The sequence below is a fragment of the Microcaecilia unicolor genome, chromosome 8 (genome assembly GCF_901765095.1).
Source record: "Microcaecilia unicolor chromosome 8, aMicUni1.1, whole genome shotgun sequence".
NCBI lineage: Eukaryota > Metazoa > Chordata > Amphibia > Gymnophiona > Siphonopidae > Microcaecilia > Microcaecilia unicolor.
This window is the reverse complement of record NC_044038.1, coordinates 147,000,989-147,024,136: the sequence shown is the minus strand read 5'-3', so window position 1 is coordinate 147,024,136 and position 23,148 is coordinate 147,000,989. Positions and strand designations below refer to the sequence as shown.

The following is a 23,148-nucleotide window of genomic DNA, read 5'->3' as shown; positions in this document are numbered from 1 at the left end:
CCCCCCCCCCCCCCCCACACACACACACACATACTTAAGCGGTATTCTATAAGCCACGTCTAAAGTTAGGCGTGGTTTATAAAATACATGCTTAAGCAGAAAGTTGTGGGTAAATTTAGGCACAACCATTTGCACCAATGAAAATGTGATGCAAATACCTGTGCCTAAATTTACGTGCAGAGCACCATTATTCTGCAATTACGTGTGTAACTAGAAGCCACATCCCTGTTCCAACCGCTCATGGCCCTCCAATTTCCATGCCCAAATTATTGGAATGTGCATAAATTTTAGGCATGGATCCCATGTCTTACTTTACGTGCATTGGTCCCAATTAAATCTAATTAGTGTCAATTATTATTGGCGCTATTGGCTTGTTATTCAATTAAACTGCATGTGCAAACCAGGAATGCACCTAAATTTGTGTACACAATTTTTGGCGACCTTTATAGAATAAGGGGGAAAATGTCTACTCAAGCATACACCTATTCATAGGAATGAGTAACCACTAAGACCTGTTATGCAAATTATGGGGCCATTTTACTAAAGCTTAGCATGAGCTTAGTTTGCACTAAGGGGCCGATGATCAAAACTCCGGTGCTATTCTGAATAGTGCCATAAAAATACCGCCAGAACAGCGCAGAAGAACAGCGCCCTAATGCTCAAAGCTAATGAGATGCAAATATAGGTGCGCTCATAGCTTTGAGCATTAGGGTGTTTGGCAGGAGGACTGTACTTGGCATATGTACAGAAGAGTTCAGCGGTAAACTCAGCTCCTATGTGCATGATCCTGATGAAACCAAACGTGAAGCATGCATTGGAATCTGTTTTCTGCAACCTAAATATAAGCATTTTAACTTTTTTTTTTCTGGTTGCTTATATTTAGATGCAATTAACAGACACCAATATGTGCTTTAGTTATTTTTTTTTTTTTTAAGTATGACTGCTTTAAATTTAGATGCAGGACAAGAACGCTAATGTGTGTTTCACGTTCGGGTCTGCTGTTCCTCACAACCAGTGCTCAGGGGCTTGCACAGGCTTCCTTCTGCTTCCAAAAGCAATCAAAACTGGTAGATTTTGCAAAAGGAATCATGAGAGAAATATGAGAATCATGGGAAATCCTCTCTTCCAACACCCTAATGCCTGCTCGGACTTGTGTCATGTTTTTACAGCGGTAAGGCACTTTTGTTTCAGATTCTCTTTGCTGATCATTGGGGAGGAATACAAAATGACCTCATTTAAATGAGCTTGAGTACATTTGCACGCTATCTGCGCTAAGGCAGTGGCGTAGCCAGACAGCCAATTTTGGGTGGGCCTGAGCCTAAAGTGGGTAGGCACAAAATTATCTCTGCCCCGCCATACCTCCACCTCAAAATATAAATACTTTAGCTAATGAGGATCCTCAAGCTCTGTTAGTTGAAGACTTTCTCCGAAGGCAATTAATACCAATCGGTCCAGCACTTTTCTCCCTTCCCTGCCTCCAGTCCCCGGTCTGGCACCTCTCCCTAGCTCCACCCCATTGACAATTAATACCTTTAATTAAATTTAGATATTAGATATGTATCATATGTCAAAGAATAAAGTGGTTGCTCAAAGCATATACTAACCACAATCGCTCAACTGCAAAACACTATGCACAAATTTGTGCAAAAACACACTCAGAACCTTACTGTACCATAAATATTACACTGGGCAGACCCTAATACACCAATATATACGGAAAATGCAGACCGTCAACAATATGAAACAAGGGATCATATCACAATTCTGAAGTAGAGCCAGAAAACACCTTTTTAGGGTGGATAGTGTTCACAATGAGCTCCTTTTATTAATGACCATATATAGATACTTCAAGAGGTAGTGTGTCATGATTTAGGCTCTACACCCTTTCTGATGTTTTGGTGCCACCTCAGTAAGGCCAACACACAATCTCTCCACTGCAAAACACTATACACAAACTTGTGCAAAAACACACTCATAACCTTACCAAACCATAACAGCATTAATTCCAAGGACAGGACAAACTACAACCTTATGCGTGGAAAGGCAGCACTATAATTACACCGGGCTCTAAAACACCAGTACACAACCTAGTGAAACAAAAAAAAAAAACAAAAAAGGCTGCAAATACTACACGCTAGCAGAATACTGCACCTTGATCACACATGAAAAACACATGACACAACAGATATGAAGGCAAATTTCTGAACTGGAAAGTTACCTCAAGAAGTCAGACTCAGCATGCGGCAATACTAGAAAAATTGAAACTTACATGCAAAATATCACAGATGCACATTTCCAAAAGCTGACATATTCCAATTAATAAATTCTGAATTAAAAAAATGTTTTCTACCTTTGTTGTCTGATCATTTAGTTTTTCTATTCGCTTTGGTCCCAGTGTCTTCTGTTTTATGCAGTGTCTTCTTTCTATTTGATATTTTTTCACTCACCATGTCCACCATCCTCCTGTGTCCTTATGTTCTCCCCCCCCTGCCCTCCCCTCTCCTCATCCATGTCCAGCAATTTCCTCTCTCCCCTCCATCCATCCATCCATGTCCTGATGTCCAGCAATTTCCTCTCTCCCCTCCCCTCCAGCGATCTGTTCTCTCCCTCCCCGCCTGCCCTCCTCTCCATCTCCAGCAATCTGTTCTCTCCCTCTCCCTGCCCTCCCATCCCATCCATGGCCAGTGATTCTTCTTGCCCTCCCTCAGCTCCCTTCTCCGTCCCCCTGCCGTGATGGCCAGCGATTATCCCTGCCCTCCCTCCCTCAGATCCCCTCTCCCTCCCCCTGCCGTGATGGCCAGCGATTCTCCCTGTCCTCCCTCAGCTCCCCTCTCCTTCCCCCTGCCCTCCCATCCCATCCATGGCCAGCAATTCTCCCTGCCCTCCTATCCCATCCCATCCATGGCCAGTGATTCTCCCTGCCCTCCCATCCCATCCCATCCATGACCAGCGATTCTCCCTGCCCTCCCTCAGTTCCCCAACAGCCCTCCAAGTCCTCTCCGTTCCCCCTCCCCTCCCCCTGCCCTCCCATCCATGGCCAGCGATTCTCCCTGCCCTCCCTCTGCTCCCCAACAGCCCTCCGAGTCCTCTCCATTCTCCCCTCCCCTCCCCTCCCCCTGCCCTCCCATCCATGGCCAGCGATTCTCCCTGCCCTCCCTCAGCTTCCCAACAGCCCTCTGAGTCCTCTCCGTTCCCCCCCCCCCCCGCACACACGAGTGTGTTGAACCTGTCCTTTTTCTTTCAGTAGCAGCGAGCGACGTGAAGGCACTGCAAGCTCGACAGCTTCAAGTTCTCTCTTCCCTGTCTTCACACAGTGTCCGTCCCGCCTTCACAGAAACAGGAAATACGTCATTGTAAAGGCGGGACAGACACTGTGTGAAGAGGAAAGAGAGAACTTGAAGCAGTGTCTTCACATCGCTCGCTGCTACTGAAAGAAAAAGGACAGGTTCAACACTGTTTGCGTGGGGGGGACAAAACGGAGTGGGGGAACGGAACGGAGGAGAAGCGGAGAAGGGCTGCCGGTCGGGCCAAGGGAGGGAAGGAGGCGCGCCACATGGGGCCTCTTAGAGCACAAGGCCCTTTCGCCTGCACCGCCCGTAAGACCGGCTCAACTCGGGGTGTACCATTTCTCGGTGGGCCTTGGGCTTAAGTGGGTGGGCCTGGGCTATGCCCCTGCGCTAAGGCCTGGCACGCTTATTGTTTGCTGTGCTAGACCCCTCTGATCATTCTGTGCTGATAAATGAGTATGGCACTAATGACCTTTAATGCCCATGTTTACTGTTGATCATTGGTGCCTAAGTGCTAAGAAGCCCATTATATACCTATAGGCTTCTTAGAATTTAATATGTGCTAATACTATTAGCAAACACTGGGGTCCTTTTACAAAGACGTGCAATGGTTTTTAGCATGCGCTAAAATTAAGCTTGCACTAAACGTTAGAGATATATTGCTATTGGAGTCTCTAGCATTTAGCTTGCGGTAAACATTAGTGCACACTACAAAAGTTAATGCACCTTTGTAAAAGATCCCCACTAAGATTTAGTAAAGGGACCCCTACATTTTTTATCTTTTGGGAAGAAGTTAAAAAAATCTTATTTGATGGATTAGCATTTAATTCTGATTTAATGTAAAGTGTTAAATTTATATTCATTTTTTTCTGTTTTAGCATTAATATTTGTTCTAGCCCTGCATTGGGGCTGGGGGTGCTCTATGTCCGCAGATTCTATTTTAAAATACCAGCAGAACTTGAGATGTTCTGAATTGGACGTCTCATTTCCAATTTATAGGTCCTTCTTAAAATGCTGCTCAACATGTTTTCATTGTGTTTCTCTATATTATTATGAGTGCAGTTTGTTAATCATCTAGAAGTATGTGATAGGTGGGTTATAAGTGCAATAAATGAAATGAAAATGCAAATGACATGATCTGCTTCTGGTAAAATCAAGTTGGTTCAGAAACGTTCAGTCACTGATTTTACATAGTTTATTATTTTTCTCTTTCAGTAAAATCTCTATTAACTTACCCATCATCAAGAATAGACTAAATTTTGACACCCTTAAGGGAATTAATCATTCATTTAAATATGGTTGGATTTATTTATGTCATGATGATGTCCAACTATTTTTCCTTTTGGAATATGAGAGTGTAACTATGGTTTGATTGAGTGAAGGCCTTCAAAGTTTAGTTAGGATCAGTCTGGTCCTTATTATACAAAAGATTGTTTTTTTTTGTGGGGAGCAGGAGTAGAGGATGGAGTAAAGGGGAGTGAGTTAAAACAGATTGATTTATGATGGTGATTGTGGAGGATACTTGTTTTATTTTTACATAAGTACATAAGTAATGCCATACTGGGAAAAGACCAAAGGCCCATCGAGCCCAGCATCCTGTCCCCGACAGCGGCCAATCAAGGTCAAGGGCACCTGGCAAGCTACCCAAACGTATAAACATTTTATACATTCCCGAAATTGTGGATTTTTCCCAAGCCCATTTAGTAGTGGACTATGGACTTGTTCTTTAGGAAACCTTCCAACCCCTTTTGAAACTCTGCCAAGGAGGTGAGAGTTTTGAGATCAGAGGTTCATGAGGAAGATTCGAGCGGCACTTGTGGTTAAGGCAGTGATTGCTAAGCTGCAATGTTTGCATCACTTCCAACCTCAGTTGCAGGTGCAATATTTTTTTTGTTGGTGGTAACATTGTCAGTGCTTCCACTTCTGGATTACTGTAAGGGACTACAGAGGCATTTGCTTCATCATCTGCAGGTGACACAGATCGTGGTAGCCTGGCTGATTTTTAAATCCCCTTGGTGGGTATCTGCGCAGCCATTGCTGTGTGTGCTATTCATTGGTGATATGTTGTGACCTGGATACATTTTAAGTTGTTGTGTCCAGTTTTTCAGTTACTGTGAGGTGATGGCTCTTTCTATTTGTGCACGAGATTGATTCCTTATATTCCAGGGTGCTTTTGGGTTCTAGTTGTATAGGTATGAGCCTCTGCCACAACCTAATTAGCTTGATTATACCAGACCTGCGGTACATCCTATACAGCTCACAAAATAAGCTGTGCTAAGTTGTATAAGTCAAGGTCTGTAATCACTTTCCTACCAGGGGAGTGGAGGAGTGACTTAGTGGTTAGAGAATCGGTCTTGACATCTAGAGGTGACCAGCTCAAATCCCACTGCTGCTCCTTGTGATTTGTGCAAGTCACTTAAACCTCCATTGCCTCAGGTACAAACTTAGATTGTGAGCCCTCCTCGGATAGGGAAATACCCAGTGTACCTGAATATAACTCACCTTGAGCTACTACTGAAAAAGGTGTGAGCAAAATCCAAATAAATAATAAAGAAAGACTTTTACCCAGGCATGCACTTCTGAAGGATGGAAATTGTGACCCTGTTAGAGTTGTAAAGATGGTAATCTGACTGATGCAAGCTAGAAAGAATATGACAAGGACCCTCAGTCATATTGACCCCAGCCTGCTAGGAACCTATAATTTTGGGAAAATCTTCTAAAGTGACATCTAAAAACATTCCTGTGCTTTTCAAGCCATAACTTAAAGGCATGAGTAAATCACCTTCCACGATGTTATCAAATCATCAGAGACATTGCTGATATCAAAATCACAGGCACCTGCTGTGGCAACAAATTAATTAGCTACCTCCCTACCAGCCGATCTACTATTATCAACCTACTTCATCTTCATCTTGTCTAATCATCTTTGCAACACTTCAGAGCTACAGACCGCTTGCACTGGGAGGAAGTGAGCTGGGAAGGATGGAGTCGGAACCAGGAAGTATAAAAGATAGGGTCTCAGACTGAGGTTCAGGAGACTCAGGAGGGAAGAGTTAAAGCCCCAATATTGCTGTAGCACCTATGTAATGATCATGATCTGGCTGAGCTATGCCACTTTTGCTTCTTAATTGAGACTTACAAGCTTTGCTTTGAGGTCTGACAAAAGCCAGACCAGGAACTCAGAAAAAACCCGATAACTTACGGCTGTGTTTGGGGCCTGAGGGGGCCTGGGTCCCCATAGATTTGGCCCTGGCCCCCTCCCGACAATCCCCTTGAACCCCCCTTCCCGCCACCAACCCTCCCCCGCCATCGCCACCCGCCCCACCACTTCAAATACCTTGTTGTTTGCTGGCCCCACCAGCCGAGAATCTAGTTCTTCGGCGCCGGAGTAGCGCCTTCATTCAATGCAGTTCCTGACGTGATCAGCTGTTTCTGATGCAGTACGTGACAGCTGATCACGCCAGGAAATGCATTGAATGAAGGTGCTACTCCGGCGCCGAAGAACTAGATTCTCTTTGGCGGGGCCAGCAAACAACAAGGTATTTGAAGCGGCGGGGTGGGTGGCGACGGCGGGGGAGGGTTGGTGGCGGGAAGGGGGGTTCAAGGGGATCATGCAATGTGGCGGCTGGGGGGGGCAGCGGCGGGAGGGGGGCTAAACAGTGCCCCCCCACCTAGGGCTGTGGCCCCCGCTCCCGGCGAGGTCTGGCTACGCCCCTGGTGGCATCACCAGCAGCTACATACTGTGTTTTGGGCCTGCCAGCCAGAGCCTACTTAAGACTGTTACTAAACCACAGAGATTTTTCCACCTTATATTCCTGGACCTGTGGCGTAACAGGCCTCAGGATTCTGTTAAATAAACATGTGTTTTGTTTATATCCCCTTTGTCAGGATGTGTTATTTCACTGGCACACCAGCAACCCTTGCTCAGGATCTCACAGAGCCCTTTATGATGAATTAAAAATTCTAACATCAGGGACTGAGCATGGTTTGGTCTAAAAGAATAAAGTAAGAAAAGTGTGTGTCTTTTTCTTCCTTCTTAAAAACAGATTCTTATAGCATTTGTTTCAAATAGATTGATTGATTTCATATTTAATAATTTTGTTTCTTTGTAATCTAGCTAGTTTTTTTTTTTATTTAGGTTATATTTTTTTATTTTTCTTTTTATCCTGCTTGGGGTAGTTTTCTTATGTAATACTGTAGGGTGTGTGTAGGTGGTTAGATATTTTTTTCCCTTTGTGAAGGATGGTATGTCTGTTTTTATTCTCTCTGACCACCTTGTACGTGGGTTTTCCTCGGAAGAACAGAATATATAGCCCAATTAAATAAAATTAAATGTGTCACAGGACTGGTTTAGTTTGTGCCCTAAACCATCTGTGCATAACATGTTTTTTTTCTTGCATATTAGGCTTTAAATCCCCATTTTAGTTAGAATGTAGAAATCGGAACTGACATGCGTTCCCTTCAAGCAATCCACATGTAGACTTTTAGCATGCACAAATCATGTCCCCACACATGATATTTATATGTGGTGAGGATTTATACAAGCAAATACCAGCTTTAGGAAACTGGGATTTTCATTTATATGTGATATACACATGTAAATAACAATATTTATTACTGTAAATCATGAAAAAGTTCTAAAATAAGGACCTTGGAGGGTAATTATCAATGTGCGGTATCAACTGGGCTTTTATCATATCTTACTATACCATGGCAGTGATTAATGTGTAGTAGTGCAGTACATGAATAATGCTGCTTGTGAACAACTTCATAACCTCATGTTTATCCACTCCTACCCTAGCTAAGATAATATTTAATCACCTCTCTGACCACATGTGCAACTTTCTTTAAATTAGTCCCCTTGTTGTCTATCTCCTCTTACTCTCTTACCTATCTATATATCTTTGATCATGCCCTACGCTGTCTATTAAAATGTTTTATTATGCATTGTGTTGACCTTGTAAGTAGTATACTATACCGTACTTTGTATTGGTATCTGAATATTTTTACTGCTGTAGTTGTTTATTGCTTATGTTTAATTATATTACTGTACACTGCCTTAAGTGAATTCCTTCAAAAAGGCAGTAAATACATCCTAATAAATAAATAAAATAATAAGCAGTGATATTCTACCAACCTGAGAGCATCTAGTCACAAAGCCATAAGTGCTCCTGAGCACTCCTTAATAGGCTGGCCAGAGGCACTGAGCTCCCCCCACCCAAATACCTCCTTCCTGAAGACCCCTCAAATATGATCCCTCCTGACCTGGAAACCCCCTCAATGGGAAACTCCTCAATGGATGGTCCCTTGACCTGGAAGTTGCCCCCTCCCCACATGTTACACCTGAGTGGTAAGGTCTGCCCTGGCAGCAGATATGAGTCAGAGACTGGACTCACCTCCTGTATTTATTGCACTAACTTTGTATTTATTGCATGCTAGGGTATGCAACTAATTCACAGTAAGTACAAAAACTTGCTACACTTTGGTGAAAAGGCCCAAAAATGAAAAGGAGATTTTTGTGTTATCACGAAATAAAAAGAAGCAAGCTTTTTGGATTGACAAGCTAGAAATACTTTTATATAAACACTTATTTAAACATCTGAGCTGTGAAACTTCATCACATCCTGCCTGCCCCCCCACCCCATTATAGGGAGTGAACAATACCAACTGATGATGGTAGTCTGTAAGCATGACAGCCATTACCTATGTGATCCTTCTAGCTGATTCCAACCATTAATATCATATTTTCAGCATACCAGAAGTGATGTGCTGATGTCAAGGTATGAGTAATGATTTTAGGTTTTTTTTTGTTATTTCTAATTTCTATTCTAAATACTAGAGATTGCATTTGTTTGCTATAACATGGGAAATATAAACAATATTCCCTTGTTCTTTCATATTGTTCTTAACTGAAAATGACATGAATAAATCCCAAAATGATAGGTTTCTTTCCAGTTTTGTTAAATTTCAGCAGATTTTTTCCCCCACTGTTAATATCTATCAGGTATCAGCCAGTCTTGAAACTGACCTTCAGGATGGAAGCCCTCTGAATTTCTGGCAGAGATATTGTGAGTCTGTTGTAGCCAGCTCATGCCCGTTTTGTATTTCTGGTAATCTTAGTTCCTATTTTCTGATTGGCTCTTTGCTTTTCATTAATCCTTATGTGCCCTTTTGTGCTGAATGCATTTCTTGGAGGTACGCTGACTTTAAGACTTGCCTTGAGCAATCCTAGTTCTTGTTTTAGTCTAGTATTTAAACATCAGAGGTCCCTGCTAGGGACTCTGTGACAGAATGAGCCAGCCAAAGTAAAAATTCTGAATTATTGTTTTAGTCTCCTAAATAAAAAAAGCTGATAGAACACACCTAAATTTGAGTCTACATAAGAACATAAGTGTTGCCATGCTGGGACAGACCGAAGGTCCATCAAGCCAAGTATCCTGTTTCCAAAAGTGGCCCCTTCGATAGCTCAGCTGGTAGAGCGGAGGACTGTAGGGCAAGACTATAGATATCCTAACATGGAACCTTGCATCTTGTAACCATAGTTCAGGTTCATCTTTCCCAAATGCATCACTTTGCACTTGCTCACATTAAACATCATCTGTCATTTTGGTGCCCAGTCTCCAAGTCTTGTAAGGTCGTCTTGCAATTTTTCACATTCCTCTTGTGATTTAACAACTTTCAATAACTTTGTGTCGTCGGCAAACTTAAGATCCTCATTAGTTATTCCCATATCTAGATCCTTTATAAATATGTTAAAAAGCAGTGGTCCCAACACAGACCCTTGTAGAACCCCACTATCAACCCTTCTCCATTGAGAATACTGACCATTTAACCCTACTCTCTGTTTTCTCTCTTTTAACCAGTTTTTAATCCACAATAGAACACTACTTCCTATCCCGTGACTTTCTAATTTCCTCTGGAGTCTTTCATGAAGTACTTTGTCAAATGCCTTTTCAAAATCCAGACACACAGTAGGAAAAAAAAGGGCCTTGCTGCAGATAACGAACTAAGCTTTAGTAAAGGACCCCTTTACTTTTTGGCACAGCTATGCTGTTGACTTCTTCAAGGACATATGTCTATGTGCACTGCCCATCTATCTTGTCTCCTGGGAGCATGTGAAGGAGTGAACTTCTCAAGAACAGTGTCTTCGGTAACAACTGTGAACAATGGAGGGAAGCTTGCTACTGTTACAAGGAATTAATTTATACTTGGGGATAGCTAGAGCACTCACTAATGTTTGTAATTTTTAATATATATGTATATTCTCCACCAGTTGCTGATTAAAGCAACAATAATCACAATTGCAATGAATTAAATATTATCTCTGTTGAAATGCAGTGTCCTGCATTTCCAGATTTAAAGTTATGCACCCAGGACACAAAGAGACTATATTCTTAGCTTCAAAAAGGTTTATTAGGCTACAATATGATTAATGGAATCATATAAATAAGGTTACAAACAAGATATAGTTCTTTTAAGAGATCTTTACAGATAATCTGTACTTAAGTAAGGTAGCCAGTTTAAAAGTTAAGGTTACAGTTTAACTTACAGGAGCACATGTTCAAGAGCAAGGCGTCTGCAGAGATGGATCTGGATTGCAGCTGAAGAGAGAATCTGCAGAGAAGAATCTGTGTTGCAGTTGAAGGGAAGCATCTGCCTGTCTGGAACAGCTTGTATCTTTTATATCTTGCAAGCTGCAGGAAGCCATGCCACGTGAATCTCTGTCTTGGTTTCCTGGTTTGCACACGGCCCCTGGGCATTTGCAAAGCATTGTGGTATCTTGGTCTTATGTCTTATGACATCACAAGGCTTGCTGTCTGGATTTTGCTGACAAATGGTTTATTGTAGTGCAAGGTTTCCTGCTTGAATCTCTGTGATAGATACTCTGATAAGGTTTGTCTGGGGTGGCCAGCAGGTGTCCTTTGTCTTTAGTAGCTGGATTTCACACCTTTCCCTCCTGCCTGTCTCCTTGCCTTTACTGGTTAACTTTGATATATGTTGTGTTGATCAGCCAGGCTTTTTGATCAGAGGAAGAGAGTCAATCTTGGCATTGTTCCTTTCATTGGTGCAGCCTGTCAGCAGAGCCTAAGGGCCAATTAGGTACTTTCATATCCCTGAGCAAACAAGTCTACAATAATTGCTATTTGGTGATTATCTGATATAGAAGTATTTACAAATGTCCTACCCTGACAACTGGATAATTTTTCTGGATAGCAAGCTACATAACCAAACACTATTTAGTTAAATAGAGGGTGACTCATGCCAGTGGCAGATTAAAACTTTAACCAGATATCATTAATATTCAGCTCTATTTTGATAAGGTTAACCAGTTAACCCTGGTTGGTGCAAATGCTGCTCTTACAATAACTAGTTAGCTAAAATAATGAACTATCGGCTGAAAAGCAGATGATACCCCACTTCTCTCTCATCCCAAAAAACTGGCTTAGATTCCCAAAAGTGGGTCTTAAGTCCGACAGGAGTAGAAGAGACTCTTAGAGGCCTTTTACCAAGCTGCAGGGAAAAGAGCCCTGCGCTGGTGGTGGGGGCCATTTTTCCCACACACCAGGGCCATTTTTACCATAGCGGGTAGAAAAGCCCTGAGCACACATGGCCATGCATCTTGCTATACTTTGTATTTGAGCATGTATCTTGCTACATGCTATTCTACAAAGTTGTTTGTGCAAATTTGGGTGCATGCTTGATTAGTGCATGTAATTTAATTGAGTAATGAGCCAGTTAGAACCAATAATTAGGCATTAACAACCGACTATTGGCATTAATTGGCAACAATTTGGATTTGTGCATGCATCTTGCTACACTTTGGATTTGCGCATGCATCTTGCTACATGCTATTCTGTAAAGATGGGTGTGCAAAGTTTTTTTACAGCATAACTGAAAAGGCAGCGTGGCCATGGAAGAGGCATAAGTGGGTCAAGGATGTTCACTAGAGATGCACGCAATATTATAGAATTTGGGGAATCTCCACCTAATTTATGCTCTATTCTATAAATGGTGCCCAACTCAGAGTGTCATTTATAGAATGGCACTCAGTGGTCATTTTTTTCAGCACCCAAATTTGGGTGCCATTTACTGAATCTATTTTGAACACAGGAACCTGTGTAGCACCCTATATCCACTTGATACATTTTTCCACTTAGAGGTGGAGGCAGGGGAGGGGGGAAGCCTGAATTTCTTCAATTTCATGACAAATAAAATAAGAGAAAATCTATCATTTGCAATATTCAAGTGAACAGGTGCATGCAGCAATTAGACATAACCTTCTTCTTTTCTTCTATTTAGTTCCTCAAGGTTATTTCGAAAATTAAATGTTGCATTAATAAAACAATTGCTTTGTGGATTTTTGTTCTACTGATTTTTCCCCTATAGGCAGAAAATCTCTTTGTTGCAGAACTAAAGCAGATATTGTTCCATTTTCATTCCTGTGCTGCTGAAAGTTCCCTTTGTCAGCCTATCAATATCCCTTTTTATTTTGCCTCCTTAGTCTATACTAAGTCCAACAATCAATACTAAAAGCTAATATTTTTCTGAAAACATCATATTTCATGAAAACATCTCACTTTCAAATACTTTATAGAACTTCTTATGCTCTGCTAGTTATTGAATGTTTAAAAGATAATTCAATAACTGGGCGTCCGCATTCACACGCCACTAGCACACATAAATGTACATAATACTGGCAATTGTATGGGTACATGTGTAAGTGACAGCAAAGCAACTATGCTCTAACCTGTAAGTTGTATGCATAAGTAGCAGAGAGCAGCATTTTAAAAAAAGATGTACAACTCAGATTACGGATGTCCAAGTGGGTATGTCATATATGAACATCCATTTCTCATTTATTTTACAACAGGATCTGCCGACATGCAGCCTGTTCTAAAATACATGAGAAATGGACATCTATGCGCTGGTGATGTCTAGTTTCAACATCATATTTTACAAACTGTAACATACACATTTTGAATGGGGCAAAATAAGAGATATTGGCATCTTTGGGACAGCATAGAAAAGCCCATGCTATAAAATAGCCAGACAGACATCCATACAGAGCAGTGAAGTACCTCAAGGCTGCCACTAGAGGTTATGGCAGCCATTTTGAAGCGGTCGACATGGGCAAGAGCAATTGGGCATCGCTCCTACCCATTTTGCACTGGACCACCAGGGATTCATCAAGGCGCGTTTGGTACAATTGTTAATGATAGTTCATCTAATGGACAATTGATCTAATGACAGTTGGTCTAAGGATACAATTTGTCTAAAGTACTTTTTCTCCAAAGGGACAATTCATCCAAAAGTTAATTCATCTAATGGACAATTGGTCTAAAAATTAAGGGGCCCTATTACTAAGCAGCGGTAAGCCTACCGTAGGCTTACTGCATGGCAATCTGGAACTACTGCCGGAACAAAATGGGCACCAGCGGTAATTCCACCTTGTGTGCATGCCGCTTCCAGTACTATAGAAAATAGTTGCCTATGTTTTACTGCAGCAGTTACCCGGTGGTAATCGGTTGCCACTGGGTTAGCTTGGGAGCCCTTACCACCACCTCAATGGGTGGTAGTAAGTGCTCCCCCCCCCCCCCCCCCCCCCCATTGGCCACATGGTAAGTACAATCTTACCACATGGCCATTTCTTTTTTTAACCTTTTTACTCGCTGAGGTTAAAAGGACCTCATTGCACGGCAAAAATGGCCACCGCCGCTGCTAATGCAAGGCCTATTTTACCGCAGCTTAGTAAAAGGGCCCCTAAATAATCAAGATAAAGATATGAAGTCATACATTTGTCATGTGGCAGATTACTTTTTAAAGTCAATAATGAGAATACACCACATGTTTTAATCTATTCAAGGAATAGACCATTATTAAATTGACTTGGGAAAAATCCACTGCTATTTCTGGGATAAGCAACATAAAATGTATTGAAATTTTTCTGGATCTTGACAGGTATTTGTGACCTGGATTGGCCACTGTTGGAAACAGGATGCTGGGCTTGATGGACCTTTGGTCTGTCCCAATATGGCAATACTTATGTACTTATAACCCTGGAAGCCACTTGGAAATGTAATACAATAGGTATAAATGTAACTGAATGCGATAGATGTGCAAAGTCACCCGTGTTTGCTGTGGAAGAGTAAATATTTTAGTCATGAATGAATGTATTAAATTACTAAAAATTTTGTTTAGGAAGTCAATCATTAAACATGATTGCACCTTTGAAGTAGGCCTGTTCGTGAATGAGGAGAAAACAAAAGCTGTAAACTGAAATCTTATGCAGAAAGAACAAAAAGATGTTGAAGGTCAGATGGAATGCATAATTTATTTATTTATTTGGTCCACTTGTATCCCACATTTTCCCAGCTTATGGGGGCTCAATGTGGCTAACAAAGTTACAGGAAAATTACATAATATAACAGGAGAAAATTGTTCCAGTAATAGGATACAAAGAAGTACAGAGGAGCTAAAATAAGAGAATTCAGATGGGAAAACAGGAGCAACCAAGGAGAAGCTGACAGAGGGTAAATAGCAGGTAAACTACCAAAACGGGAAAAAAGGAGGTTAAACAACATAATACAAGGTGAGCAATGAAAGAAACAGAAAAATGACAAAAGAAGCCGAGAATATTGTGTTATGTCTGATTTTGCGCTTTTAAAACAACATTGACAAACTTTTGTGCTTTTTAATTTTCCCTTATTAATGTTCTTCACTTATACATATGTTTATAAAATTAACTTCTTTCGTAAAGTTTGTGGGCTAATCTTTAATTTCTGTATCTTACTGTAGTTTTTTCTTACAAAATTACACTGATTTTTGCATCAGTATCCTATCTCCTCTTTGGTTTAGACCAGCTGAGTCATTAGACCAACTGACCCATTAGCCGTTGTATATTTTAGACCAGTGTTTCCCAAGCAGCATGACTGGATTCACCTTATCTGCTTCTATCTCACTGATGATGTAAACCGCAATGAACTCTAAATAGGGGATATTAGTGATATATAAGACCTGATTTGAATTGAATTGAAAGTCCGGTCCTGGAGTACCCCTTGTCAGTCGGGCTTTCAGGATATGCACAATGAAAATTCATGAAAGAGATTTGCATTTAATGGAAGAAGTGTATGCAAATCAAGTTCATGCATATTCATTGTGGATATCCTGAAAACCTGATTGGCAAGGAGTACTCCAGGATTGGACTTGGGAAACACTGCTTTAGACCAATTGTCTATTGGATGAACTGTCATTAGATCAATTGACTCCATCAAGGCAGGCCCGGGAGAGGAGTACTGGCAAGTTTAAGGGGCCTGAGCTTACCTTGCTCTGTCTTCGAGGGGGATCTGGCCAGGAGAGATGTTTTCCATTTCAGGGGGGGTGGGACAGGGAATCAGGATGGGGACAGCTGGAACCTCTACCCAGAAGGTAACTGGCACTGGCTGATATTCAGATCAATGCCTGGTTACCTTCCCCACATAAAGTTAGGACACCTTTTTTCTGTTCCAACTTATGTTGATTTCTAGCTGGTTAGTGGGCTGAACATTGTCCCTAAAATGTAGGTGGCTGCTTCGCCCAAACTCCGACCCTGGACGTTAAGAGGCAATACTCAGCGGCCCCGTTCAGTTAAGAGCTGCTGAATATAGCGGCCCTGGACAAGTGATTTAAATGGCCAGGAGCCTCTCCTGGACTTTTAGGGCCCCTTTTTCTAAACTGCACTAGTGATTCTCGCATGGTAAATGCGATGAATCCCGTTCAGACTGAATGTCCTACGTCACATTTGCCATGCAGGGAATCACTAGCGCGGTTTGCAAAAGGGGCCCTAAAATCACTTTGAATATTTATCCCTAAGGTTATAGAATATTGCTTTTAGGCACAAGCATTTACACCAGCCTCTGACATGGTCAAACCTAACATTCTACATATAAATACGGACTTATTCTAGTATTCTATAATCTTACCATACTATATTATTATTATAATCGTATATGCACATAATTGCTATTATAGAATTTGAGCTTAGCATACAAACTTTAGGGGGCCAAAATTTAGACCACAGGAGTTAGACCGTCCAACTCCCACAGTCAGCGCTATGCCCAGATATTCAATGCCCGGCCACTTCCAGTGACCGGCACTGAATATCCGGTTAATTTTTGGCTGGTTTAAAGATAACCGGCTAAATCAATATTTAGACTTAGGACCCTGTATACTAAAACACACTAACTTTTTAGCATGTGCTAATGCTAGAGACACCCATATAAAGTTAGCGTTCACTAATTTTTAGTGTGCACTAAAAAGTTAGCATGCCTAAAGCACAGCTTAGTAAACAGGGTCCTTAGCCAGTTATCTTTAAGCTGGCCAAAGATGTACAGTGAAACCTTGGTTTTCGTTGACTTCGGATTTTGTTGTTTTCGGTTTTTGTCGAATTTATTAGTGAAAAAATTGTCTCGGTTTTCATTGGCTGCTTCTGATTTCGTCGGCGTGCCCATGCTGCTAATTTTGCGTTCTCCTGCAGCGTTCTTCTGGGGCGTTCTCCTGCGGCGTTCTTCTGGGGCGTTGTTTCTCGTTGTGTGATCACTGCCTCGGTTTTTGTTGGTTTCGGTTTTCGCCGATTATTTTCGGACGGATTATCGAAGAAAACCGAGGTTTCACTGTACCAGGTTTTCACATGGCCACAAAACCTGGTTTAAAAATTGGCAGATAGCAAGTTATATAGACTTGGTGTAAATACCTGCGCCTAAGTTAGACATGGAACAGTGTATTCTATCATAATGTGCATAGATTTTCAGAATGCCACACTCTGCCCATTCCACGCTGTGGCTACGCCCCCTTTTTGGTAGCATGGATTAGAATTTACGCACAGCAGTTTACAGAATACGCCTAACAAGTTGTGCATGTAAATTCTAATTAATGCCAACTAGTATCAATTAATGCTTATTCAGTGGCAATTATCGGTGCTGATTGGCTTAGTAATTAAATTACGCGCACAAATCCAGAATATGACTGGATTTGCACGCGCAATTTCGGTTGTGCTATATAGAATCCGGGAAATAATGCCAGTGGCCTCAGTAAAATACTGAGGTCTCCCAGCTGAATATTGACTCCTTAGTGGTAATATTCAGTCTGCTAATCAGTTAAGTAAGTGCATAAAGTTGGGAGGTGGTAGAACTAGAGGACATGAATTGAGGTTGAAGGGGGGCAGACTCAGGAGTAATGTCAGGAATTATTTTGTCACTGAGAGGGTGGTGGATATGTGGAATGCCCTCCCGCTGGAGGTGGTGGAGATGAAAACAGTAATGGAATTCAAACATGCGTGGGATAAACACAAAGGAATCCTGTTTAGAAGGAATGGATCTATGGAATCTTAGTGGAGATTGGGTGGCAATGCCGGTATTAGGAGAGTAAAACCGGTGCAGGGTGGACTTCTACGGTCTGTGCCCTGATCATGACTGAATAGATATGGAGGGGCTGGAGTCATAGGAGCCAACTTTTCAAAATTATTGGGGGTGCTAAGCCCAATGAAAATAACCCCTCCCTGTACAAATACAAGGAATTTTCTCAATATTGGGGGTGCTCAAGCACCCACAGCACCCACAGAGTCGGCTCCTATGGCTGGAGTGTAAATTTTAAGGGGCTTTGACATTAGCTTCAGAACTTTTAGTACAAGAAGAGTGCTGGGTAGACTTCTATGGTCTGTGCCCTGAGAAAGGCAGGGACAAATCAAACTCAGGTATATATATAAAGCATCACATACAATGTAAAATGAGTTTATCTTTTTGGGCAGACTGGATGGACTGTTCAGGTCTTTATCTGCCGTCATTTACTATGTTACTATTGTATTAACTTTAACCACCAAGCTAACAGTGCACTTGTTTGAATATTGGCTGGTACATGGTTAGCACCCTGGTGACTTCTGTAGCCTGGATAGCCAAGGCCGACGCCAGGACCCAGCCCAGCTTTGAATATTCAGGCTCAGTTTAGTCTGCATCTGTGACTTAAAAACACTGTAGGCTAAATATTGTCCACCTTCCTGGAATAAACATTCAAAGGAGTTTACACAATCTCAATAAAATTAGGCAATAAATCAAAGGGCTCCTTCTGCAAAGCCACGCTAGTGATTCTGGCACTGCAAATACGACGAAACCCATAGGAATTGAAACGGACTTCATCGCATTTGCCGCGCAGAATCGCTAGCGCAGCTTTCTAAAAGGAAGCCTAACAAATTACATTAAAATATTAAAAAAAAGCACCTAAAAGAAAATAAGAGACCATGCAGACTAAAAAAAAGAAAAACGCATTCTTATGTGAAGGGTAGTGAATTAGCCCCTTCTCTACATAAGTGCCCTTCTTTTCATACTGATTTATTGTTGAATTCAGAAGCTACCCATGCTTGTTCCGATATCTGACTTATAAAAAGATGCAGTTTATTATAAGCAGTGGCGTAGCCACAGGTGGACCTGGGTGGGCCGGGGCCCACCTACTTGGGGCTCAGGCCCACCCAACAGTAGCACATGTTTAGTGGTAGCTGGTGGGGATCCCAAGCTCGGCCAGCTCAAGATTTCCCCCTGATGGTAAGGAAAACGCTACTCTCCACAATAACAGCACCTGCGCATGCTCAGTTTTCAGTGCATGCCTGCTGCAGACTGCCAAGATGGAAAGAAGCATTTTCTCACCAGCTGAGATATTTTTTTGGGTGGTGGTTGGGGGGGCGGGGCGGGAAGAACACTTGGTGCCCACCCACTTCTTGCCTAGGCCCACCCAAAATCTGTTGTCTGGCTACGCCCCTGATTATAAGAGTGGATGAAAAGAACAAACCACCTTTTAGGACTGTGTGTGTGTAACAGAGGAGAAGGAAGCAGACATCATGGGCCCTAGGATTAAAAAAATACTATGGTTCAGTGCTCTACAGAAAAAGGCATGTTAACTAGATTGGCATAGCAGCTGAGGGGAGCAGCAGAGGGCTATCAGAAGGACAGAAGGATAACATTAGCTGCCAATTAGACTTTTCCTGGTGAGTAAAGTCAAGATGCAGGGTCACAGGCTGACCACACAAATAGACTGAAAAGGCCCCAGAGAACATTTGAAATAAATGCAGAGACTCTTGTGATTTGAATCAAGTACAATGCACAGAAATGATTCAGAACAGCCTCTGAAAAAAAAAAAAAACAGGCAGAGCTGATGGAATTTTCATCAGATGATTCATTCTACTATATTTCATAATCCAGACTTTAGTAGGGTGCTTTAAGTGTACCAAGGTGCCAATACTTAACCACAGGGTGTACAAGGACATGTACCGCTGCTGTGTGTTAAAACAACAATTGAGGCAAGCATTCCATATGCCAAACAGTTTGTGTTGTAGTTCAAAACACATGAGCACAATAAACATAAAAAAGCCAGATGTCCTATAAACCTATGCTCTGACCTTATTAGACCTGCAAGATAAATATGTCACTCCAGGTGCAGCAGGAAAGATCAATGCTTCTTTAAGGCTCATATCATGTGAGGAGGAAAACTGCTCAGATGGGAGCTAGTTAGCAAGTTGACTATCCAGCTACAGGGGAAAAAATACTCCTTCACTTTGCCTTGTCATCACTTATATTTCCTATAAAGAGCTGAGAAAGCAAAGCTCTGACCAAGCAGTTTGCTCTTCAGTGCTCATATATCATCAGAGAAAGACTTCCCCTTGCTGTCTTTGCAGCTGGCTTTTTTTCCTGCTGCTCTTTGATACCTGATTATGAGCAATTCTTCCCAACCTGGCAATCTGATGTCACCCACAGGCTTGAGCCTCATTAAGGAAAGCACTGTCTGGAAGTTGCTGAGCTGCATCTCCAATACACTGTGCATCTTGACCCGTCCTGGATTACCCTTTTAGACATACTGAAGAATTAACCCTCAGCAGCCTAAGTGTCCTATGAGAAAATGCAAGAAGTCCAGATCTGATAGATGAATAATGAAGCATGTTATTATCAAGCTAAACTTGCACACAGAACCAATATCTAACAGCTGACTACTTCAACTAACCGCAGTAGCTAACTAGAAGGAATTAAGGTTCACACTTTCCTGCTGTGCCAGGATTTACTGCAGACATTATCTTTTATGCCTGTTTACAACTGCTGAATAAGGTTGCAGTGCATTCTAGTGGCCAGAGTTTGCAGTTGGGGCCCTGAACTCAATAAGAACTCCATGGTACAGCTGAGCATGTGGATATAGTCTGGTCCCCAACGCCATTCCAACCCCAGTTGATTCTTTTCCTTCCCCACCCCGTCCTCATCATATTACCACCCTCCCTTCACCAACTCCACACTTGTATTTCCCATCTTCATACCTCACTCACATTTAAAAGATCTTGTAAATTTTAAAAAAAACGTAAAATACATCCTATAACTTGTTAAAATTTAGAATTTGTTATATATGCAAGAAAACCACATTCTTATTATTGACATTGTTTTCTTAAACAACTACTGCGAAAGTTCCAGACTGCCCAGAACACTGCTGCAAGACTCATCCTGGGCAAATCGCATATGGTTCCCGCGCAACCTCTACGTCTCAATCTGCACTGGCTCCCAGTTAGAGAGCGAATCGCTTTCAAGCTCTGCACCTTAACGCATAAAATGTACTGCACTGATGCTAATAAAGATAATTAAATAAAAAAAAATTATCTACGGTCTAGCTCCGGAATACATGATTCCTCTAATAGACCTCCCACCTAGAAATGCCATCAACACAGCCCGCACCTATCTCCAGCTTCATTATCCGACTTGCCAGGGTGTCAAATACAAGCTTCTTTTTGCTTCTACTTTTCACTACTCCAGCCCGAAGACTTGGAATGCTTTACCTCTGAACCTAAAAATCTCAATCTGATCATCACCTTTTCAAGAAGATGTTGAAAATATTCCTTTTTGAAAAAACTTACTCCATTAGTAATTCTGCTAATTAGTCACCCTAATTGTTGTTAGTGTTCTCTCCTTATTCTGCTGTAAAATTCATGTGTTGTACTTCTCTACTTTTGTAATTCATGTAAGCCACATTGTGCCTGCAATTGTGGGAAACTGTGGGGTATAAATGAACCATAAATAAATAAACATCAAAGCCCATAATGTTCTTGCCCTCCATTTCAAGCTATGCAAAAATAATAACCTATCTACAGAACCAGAGCTCACTTGCATTCTACTTTCCTTGATTATCCATCCTGCAATTGAAAAAGAATGTTCTGATAATGTGCTGGTGGCAGGAGTTTCAAGTAGAGTTGTGCATGAGGACATAATCTGGTCCCTATCCCCACCGCATCCCCAGTCAATTCTTTTCTATCCCCACCCCATTCCCATCATATTGCTTTTGTCCCCTCACCATCCCTGTGGATTTCCCATTCTCCCTGTCCCCGTGCACACCTCTACTCCACGGATCACAGTGTGTTTGACCTTCAGAAAGTCACTTTACCTTTGTACAATACAGTCTACTCAACATTGTATTACACAAATAGACTTTATCATAAAAGACAGGGTAAAACACTACCTCTCTATTTTACTTCCTGCCTACCTCTATGTAAACTCTCCTCAAAAAAACATTGTTCAGCTTGGTCTCACTGCATTGGAACCCTCCCTTCCAGGCTTTGTAAAATGAGTCTGCCCAGGTTTCCATGGCTCTACTCCTTATTCCAGAGCAAATCAAGGAAGTTAGGAGTAGGACTGATGCATATTTATTCTTGTCCCACTGAGCGCACAATGCAAAATAATGCCGAGTAACGCTTCAACTGTGCTCTCCCAAAAGGGGCAAACGAAAACCACAAATTATTTGGCACCTTTGTAGACTAAAACTTGTTCTTCAATAAAGCAGAGTAGGCAAAGGAAGCTAGAGACCTAGGGGACAGAATTTGTTAAAACTCAAGTAGAATATATGTGTAGTCCAGCAACCGCTATGGCTGTGCTTGAAGTGCAATTAGTGAGTACTATTTGCAAATAGTGTGTGTTATTTGCAAATAACATGTTTCATATGTACTTGGCAATCATTATCCCCAAGATTCTATATGTGGTACCCAAATTTGGTTGTGCTTCCAAAATGTGCACAACTTAATTGGCTAATGAGCTATTAACCATCATTAATCGGATACTAACAACCACTTATCGAGGTTAATTGGCATCACTTTCGATTTGTGTGTGCATCTGGCTGCATGCTATTCTATAATGCTGGTGCCTAAATTTCATAGAGTGCAACCCAAAAGTGGGCGTGGCCATGAGAGGGGCATAGGCGAGCATTCCAAAATGATACGTTTAGTGGTCTAATGCTATTGGTCTTTAGCTAAAGAATGTAATACTTAGTTCATGTTTTTCCTTTAGTTTTTCTTTTTCTTTTTCCATTAGATCTTTAAATGTTTCTTGAGCAAGTATATGCTTGTATAAATTTGTTAAATTTCTGCTCCCTCTAGTCTTCAGTTCAGTATGTGTTCCAGCCTTCAGCTCCACCTCCTTCCAGTCTCCAGCTTTAGTACTTCTTCCAGCCTCCAGTTCCAGCTTTCTCCAGTCTTTAGCTTCAGTACGTCTTGCAGTCACCAGCTTCAGTCTCCTCCAGTCTCTAAGCTCCAGCACCTTTCCAGTCCTCAGTTTCAGTCCACCTTAGCCTGGGTGTGGCCCACCTGCCATCAGTCAAGGCCTGCCTGACCTCCAGGTTGGGCGAGTAGCGCAAATCTGACTGCAGCTCAAGGGCTCACCAACCCCATGGCATGAAAAATTCATGTGTGCTTCTTTTAAGGTGTATTCTAAAAAGAGGCGCACATAAATTCTAACGCACGTAGCTTAAAAAGGGGTGTGGCCATAGGAGGAGTGTGGACATGTTGGGGGCATTACTTGAATTTATGTGCATTGTTATA

General features: G+C 41.8%; 1 long non-coding RNA gene across 1 annotated transcript; it reads left to right on the top strand.

Annotated features, from left to right (window-relative positions):
- The first annotated feature begins 5,182 nt into the window (after nt 1-5,182).
- Nucleotides 5,183-22,495, top strand: LOC115475981. The gene is made up of 3 exons (XR_003943125.1): nt 5,183-5,194; nt 6,253-6,255; nt 22,411-22,495. It is a non-coding gene; the product is annotated as an uncharacterized LOC115475981 (long non-coding RNA).
- The last annotated feature ends 653 nt before the right edge of the window (nt 22,496-23,148 follow it).